The sequence below is a fragment of the Sapajus apella genome, unplaced genomic scaffold (assembly GCF_009761245.1).
Source record: "Sapajus apella isolate SASKATOON/1434 unplaced genomic scaffold, GSC_monkey_1.0 scaffold5, whole genome shotgun sequence".
NCBI classification, from domain to species: Eukaryota; Metazoa; Chordata; class Mammalia; order Primates; family Cebidae; genus Sapajus; species Sapajus apella.
The window spans coordinates 38,046,323-38,053,814 of NW_022436945.1; the positions used below are offsets into that span (position 1 = coordinate 38,046,323).

General features: G+C 41.1%; 1 non-coding gene across 1 annotated transcript; it reads right to left on the reverse strand.

Moving 5' to 3' along the window:
- Nucleotides 1–6,987: 6,987 nt before the first annotated feature.
- On the reverse strand, nt 6,988–7,093 carry LOC116548900. The gene has a single exon (XR_004267610.1). It is a non-coding gene; the product is annotated as a U6 spliceosomal RNA (small nuclear RNA).
- Between the last annotated feature and the right edge of the window lie 399 nt (nt 7,094–7,492).

Sequence of the window (7,492 nt, forward strand, 5' to 3'; positions counted from 1 at the left end):
CATGATGATTTAGGACTAAAATTTATCTTTGTCACCAACAGAATAGAAAGAGGGTAAATATGGTTTTATAACTGTGTCTCAGGTTTTTAGTTGGAGCAATGCTGTACTTTAATTAAGATTACAAATGACTTTATTTCTTAGTGTTCTATGTCATTTTTCAATTTTAGACTTTTAGTACAGATTAAGAATATTTTTTCTATTCCTTTCTTTCACTTATATAAGCACAGGGAGTTCTTTGACCTCTAGAAGCTACCAAAATTTTCAAGATTTGATGGGTGTGTATTACAGACAATTCTAAATGACTGAGTTAAAATTTACACTCATAAAAAGTTATGAGAACCATTTATTTTGTAAGGTCTGCAGTACCAAAATAACAGCTTCAGAAATTAGAACATTATTTGTTATAATTCTACTATATAATAATTTCTTTTTTTTTTTTTTTCCTGAAATGGAGTCTTGTAATGTTGCCCAGGCTGGAGTACAGTGGTGTGATCTCGGCTCACTGCAACCTCCGCCTCCTGGGTTCAAGCGATTCTCCTGCCTCAGCCTCTTGAGTAGCTGGAATTACAGGCTCTCGCCACCATGCCAGGCTAATTTTTTGCATTTGTAGTTTAGATGGGGTTTCATTATGTTGACCAGGCTGGTCTTGAATTTCTGACCTCGTGATCCACCTGCCTCAGCCTCCCAAAGTGCTGGAATTACGGGTGTGAGCTGTCGCGCCTGGCTTATATGATAATTTCATAAAAGCAAAACATTATTTAAAATAACATAAATAATTTTTAAAATCTGACATTGAATGCAAGTACTGTGCTGAAGTGCTTTACATGAGATGTCTCATCTACTTCTCACACCACCCAGGGCCTGCTCGTGCTTTCATTTGTCTTGAGAGAACTGAAATGGACAGGACAAATGACTGGCTCAAGGTCACACTGCAGCTGTGATAAGGTGAGGTTGTAATTTAGAATCATTGATGACTTCTTCATCCAGCCAATATTTATTGAGCATTTATTAGGCACCAGACTCTGTTCCAGGTGTGGGGATAGTAACGTGAATAAAACATCGAAATCTTTGCTGTGAATATTATGAAATATTGACACACAGTTGAGGTTAGCAGCAGAATTGGTAAACACTTTTCCCATGATTAGGCAGCATTCTAGCCCCTCTACTTAGAAATTTAGCCCTACAGACTGATTTGTTTTTCCAGAAGAAACAAAGGTCCCGAAGCTGATCATAAGTGCCTGGAGAGTAGAAGTTTGGCTCTAAATCTGGACTTGTCCAGAAGAAAAAAAGCATGGTGGCTCATGCCTGGAGTCCCAGCTACTGGGGAGGCTGGGGCAGGAGTATTGCTTGAGTATTGCTGAGCCCAGGAGTTTGAGGTTGCAGTGAGTCATGATTGCACCACTGCACTCCAGCCTGGTGACAGAGTAAGACCCTGTCTCAAATAAAAAACAAAATAAAACCAAAAACCCCACACTCTCTTTGAACCAGCTATTTCCTTAACCTTCCTCAAAACACACACACACACACACACACACACACACACACACACATTTCTTGATATCTTTTCAAAGCATCATTTATCCTAGGCAAACTTTATAAACGTGGGTCCATACCTGTTACAATTCAGGATCACCAGCCTGGCTGGACTATTTTGTTGTTGTTGTTATAGATATCTGCAACAATTGCCACACAACGGAACACCACAGTGTATTTCCATAATAAAATAACCTAAATTTGCTAGTGAAGCCTGTAGTTCATTACGTAAGGCTTTTACTCCTTTAGCAACCAAATTGCTCTCTTACCTCAGTGAATGACAGTCTCTGCAATGGCCTAACATATTTGGGCAGCCCAGAGCAAGCATGCAGAGGCACCCTCATCTCCTTACATCACAGCCATGGGTACTTCCAACCCACAAGTCATGGGTTGGATGAACAGGGTTGCTATTTATGAAGTTACACAGGCAAGTAGTTGAGTAAGGAATTTTAAAACAGTTAAGATTTCTCTTTAGTTTTTGTATCTACATAAACTTTCTGTAACTTGAAATACAGTACTAACTTTTCATAATTGAAAAGTATGGGGATAAACAAATGAAATACATTCAGCAGTAACCATGGATATGTAAAATCAAAACAATTGCTATTATCATACTGCATATTTATACTGAATTCATTCCTTATTTTAATTTTCAAACCCAGTGATAATTGATGTTTATATTTCTGCCCTATTTTATTTTATTTTATTTTTTTGAGACAGAGTTTCTCTCTTGCCCAGGCTGGAGTGCAGTGTCACAGTCTTGGTTGGATGCAACCTCTGCCTCCCAGGTTTAAGCAATTCTTGTGCCTCCCCCTCTGGAGTGGCTGGGATTACAGGCACGTGCTACCACACCTGACTACTTTTTGTATTTTAGTGGAGACAGGGTTTCACCATGTTGACCAGGCTGGTCTCAAAATCCTGACCTCAGGTGATCCACCCATCTCCACCTCCCAAAATGTTGGAATTACAGGCATGAGCCACTGTACCTGGCCATTGTGCCCTATTTTAAAGCCCTTATGCATGCATATTGCATTATAGAAAGTGAAAAAAAATTTTTTGAGATAGAGTCTTACCCTATTGTCCAGGCTGAAGTGAGTGGCACGATCTCAGTTCACTGCAACCTGTAACTCCTGGATTCATGTGATTCTCCTGCCTCAGCCTCCTGAGGAGCTGGGATTACAGGTGCACGTCACCACATCTGGCTAATTTTTGTATTTTTAGTAATAGAGATGGGACTTCACCATGTTGGCCAGGCTGGTCTTAAACTCCTGACTTCAAGTGATTCACCCACTTAGGCCTACCAGAGTGCTGGGATAACTGGCATGCGCTATTGTGCCTGGCCTAGAAAGCGAAAGAATCTTGAAATAAGATTTCCCTCTCCTGTGAGATACTGAGACTAGCACTAATTTCTTCTACCATTCATTGAAAAAAAGCTGCAATATGTTTCATAATAATGTAGAATTTAAAAAATGCCCAGGACATTTGAGCTATGTATAAATAGCATAACACAGATATCATTAGGATACTATAGTTTATGTTTATAAAGAGACCTATCTAGTTCTCTTGAATTCCGTGAAAATAAGCAGAGAGACTTAGCTGGCTACAGAACATGAGCTTAGACTGACGGGAAATTTTAGTGCAAGGTATCAAATCATGAAAGGTACAGTGAAAGCTGATGAAGCCCTTATTTTACATCACTTAGAGAAATGATTTCTGTTTTCTTGAACACCTCATCTTCTTACTGCCTCCCTGTAATCTTGGCTATGAAATAGACATGTATGTTATGTTTTTGCTTTTTATTAGTGAAGGGTTTCTTTTTCCTCTCTTTCTTGACACTAGAGACAATTTGATGACAAGCTGAAAACAGCCCATTGATGGATAAAATATTTGGACTGAAAATAAACAGGAGTAACAGCTCTGGTTCTAACCTGCCTAGATTTTTGTTACAGGACAAATTATTCAACCCTTCTGGTTTGTCATCTGTATTAAGGAGAGAAGTTGATGGAATTATTTTTAAAGTTTTACCCCTCACTGTATAACGCTACAGTTTCAATACAGCTTTAGCTCTGATAACTAAGAAACAAAATGGTAATCATAATAATCTATTAGATATTTGGTGACGCCACATTCATAAAGCAAAAATGTCACTTCAGTTCCTTTGGTAGTCCAATTACCCATTTTGCTGTGGAATGAAATGCCTACTCTTAATTATTCCTTTCACTTGAAGGAGAATGTAGAATTTAAAAAATGCCCAGGACGTTTGAGCTATGTATAAATAGCATAACACAGATATCATTAGGATACTATAATTTATGTTTATAAAGAGACCTATCCAGTTCTCTTGAATTTCATGAAAATAAGCAGAGAGACTTAGCTAGCTACAGCACATGAATTTTGACTGATGGGAAATTTTAGTGCAAGGTATCAAATCATGAAATGTGTGACTTTCCATAACTGTGACAGTCCATAACTGTGTCACAGTCCGTAACTGTGACACACTTGGCATCTCTCTACCTTTTTTGCTCTTCTTTTTTTGGGGGGGCGGAATATGTAGTGACCTGTCTAACTGGTGAGTGTAGAGGACAAATTGGATAGAAGGGCCAGCCCTTTCCTCTCAGTTCCTCTTGAGACCTGTTGACCTGCAGATAAAATGTGTCCTCTTGAGTCCTCCTGGGAGCTGGGGACTTGTAGAAAAGGTGTGTCTGCTTTGATTCCTCCAGGCTGTAGGTTTACAGGGTCAGGGCCCTCCCTGGGGAGGTCTGTGGCCAACCATAGGCAAGCTTTCTAGTTCTGGGGTTTAATGTTAGGAAACCCAGTTGGCTCTTAAATCTAAGCCACATTCTGCAATATCAGCTTTCTCAGTTGTAAACATGATATTTTGATTTCCATGCATCTTATTTTTTGGGCCTATTTCCCAGGTGGTTCAGAATGTGGATGTGATGCTATTTTGGGAGTTCCCTGAAGCCCCAACGAACAGCACTACATTGTGTGAATAAATGACTTTGGCCATGAACTTTCTGCTTAGATTTACGCAGGTCTTCTCTCAATTTCGATTGTCTCTGGTAAAAAACTTGACAACATCACTGCAAACTCTGGTGTTCAGGATGCTAGAGATCGTTATCTTAGCCAACAGTAACATGGCAGCATGTCACTCATGGTTTTACAAAGGAAGCCAGACATTTAAACAATCACTGTGAGCCATAAAACATGGCATCCAATTTGTTACAGAGCTCAATCAAGATGGGAAGGAAGAGGTGCTTATTTTATCAATCTGAACACTGGCTGAAAGTAGAAGAACCAATCCACTTTATAATAATTTGTTTTCTCTCTTGAATCCAGAAAGAAGAAGGGTTGAGGACACAGAAGGTACATAGTTTAATAAATATGCAAGGGCTGAGTATGGTACCCAGACTTCTCTAGGTGCTGTGGGACACAGCAGTGGACCAAGAAGACAAAAATCTGTATCCTCAAGAAGCTTATATTTTAGTGGAAGGAGATAGGCATTAATCAAAACAAATAAGTAAATAAATAAACAAGTAAGTAAATATGCTAATGCAGTGTAGTGACACCGTGTTGGAGCCAGACAGCTTGGGGTCAAAGCCTGGTTCCATCACTTACAAGCTGTATGACCTTTGAGGGAGTTCTTAACTTCTCTGTGCCTTGGTTTCCTCATCAGTAAAATTGGTTTAATGAAAACTTTTGAGGTTTGTCATGAGGATTACGTTTAATTAGTGTTAAACACTTAGACCTGTGCCCAGCACACTTTAAGCACTACATAAGTACTTGCTGTTATTATATTAAATGGTACATGCAGAAGAAAGGGATAAAGCAGTGTTGGATGGGTTTGTAGTTTTAAATGGGTTGTTAAAAAAAAAAATCCAAAACAAGATCTTGATGAAAAGCTGGCTTTTAAGTAAAGACCTGAAGGAGCTGAGGGAGTCAGCCACTCAGATATTTGGTGGAAATCATGACGGCAGAAGGAATGGCAAGTGCAAAGGCCTTGAGGTTGGCAGATGCCTTAGTTCTAGGACTGGCAGGTGTGGAGTGTGGCTGCGGGGGAGAATAGAGAGTGATGGTAGATTGGGACTCCTTAGAAGTAGAACCTAAGACAGGAAATCAAATGTCATTGATTTCCTGAGGATGTGCTCTCAGGAAAAAGCAAGGGAAGAAAGGAGGAGAGAGCAGAAGAGCTAAGTAGGGATGTGGCCCTGGCAGGTACAGCCTGGCCCCACAGGGAGCGCTGGAGCATGAACTGCACCACAGTGAGCTCCCCCTTGAGACAAGTGGCTTGGCTTCTTGTTTCTTCATATCAGCCAGTCACTGGCAGGGGGCTGTTGGGGAGATGGCTCCCATTGGCCAAGGGCAGTTCTCATGAGCAGGGGCAGTTGTGAGTCACTGCAGCAGCTGGAGGTGGCCTGGGGAAGGGGATCGGGCAGTTCGCAGCAGTGCCCATTACAGGAGCGTCACAGAAGATGAAGCTGCTTCTTCTAGGGACTTGTAGACATTTCAGGTCGTAGTTCCAGAAGATTCGAATCTGAATTTAATGAGTCCATCTACATTCCAGGAACAGAATCTTAGCCATGATGAGGGCTGGAGGCTTTTCAGTCTGTACTTGTGCTTCTGAAAAATGTTAAAAACTACACAATGGGAGCATGTTGGTCCCTCTATAGCTTGCTAGCACCTGACTTTTTTTTTTTTTTTTTTTTTCCAGACAGGGTCTCATTCCGTTGCTCAGGCTGGAGGGCAGTGGTGCCATCCATTGCAACTTTTACCTGCCAGCAAACTCTGCCTCCCAGATTCAAGTGATTCTCCTGTCTCAGTATCCCAAGTAGCTGGGATTAAGGTGCAGGCCACCACACCTGGCTAAATTTTATATTTTTAGTAGAGACAGCATTTTACCATGTTGGGAAGGCTGGTCTTGAGCTCCTGACCTCAGGTGATCCACCTGCCTCGGCCTCCCAAAGTGCTGAGATTACAGGCGTGAGCCATCATGCCTGGCCGAGAAATCCTGTTTTCAAGGGCAGTATATAGCCAGAAAGTTATGTATAAACACAGATTGGATATGGCAATTTCTCTTCACAAAGGTCACATGTGCAGGTAAATAAATTAGCAGCATGTATCTAGAGTTATAACCAAACTGTTTTTAAGATGCAGAAGTGTAAAATCACATATTGAAAATATGATGAAAATATGAAGAGCTGGTCTATACATGTCAAAAATCATATGTTGCTTATAAAAGAGATGAATGACAGCTGCAGGATTCAAGAACAATATGATCTCAAGAAATTAACACTGATCAAAGAGAATGAGAATATTTTTACATTTCACTGAAAATACATTGACTACTAGAATGTAAAAATCTAGCAGGAACTCAGGGAGAAAATTACAAAATCTAAAACCAATTACCTAATATTTCTCATTACCTAAACAACAGCATGATTTTAAAAGGAAGCTGAAAATATGGAACACGTCATGAATTTGTGCATCATCCTGTGTGGGGGCCATGCTGATGTTCTCTGTATCATCCCAATTTTGTTACATCGGCTGCCGAAGCGCGCCTTGTGTGAAATTTGAGATCAGGAATGAAGCAGCAGCCTTTGCACTTTGAAGGCCATCATTGGTAGGGGTGGTTAACAGTGTCTGTGGGGGCGGGGTGCAGTGGTTCACGCCTGTAATCTCAGCACTTTGGGAGACCATGGCACCCCCAATCCCAGCTACTGCAGAGGCTGAGGCACGAGAATCGCTTCAGGGAGGCGGAGATTGCAGTGAGCTGAGATCACGCCATTGCCCTCCAGCCTGGGTGACAAGAGGGAAACTCCGTCTCAAAACAACAATAACACCACCAACAACAAACAAAATATAGTGCCCGTGGGTGCCGTCTTGTCCTCACTTTTTCCCACTCAGTGTCCAGCTCTTCTTCCTGACTGCTGGCCCTACTGGCCAGCTATGAATCAGGCCC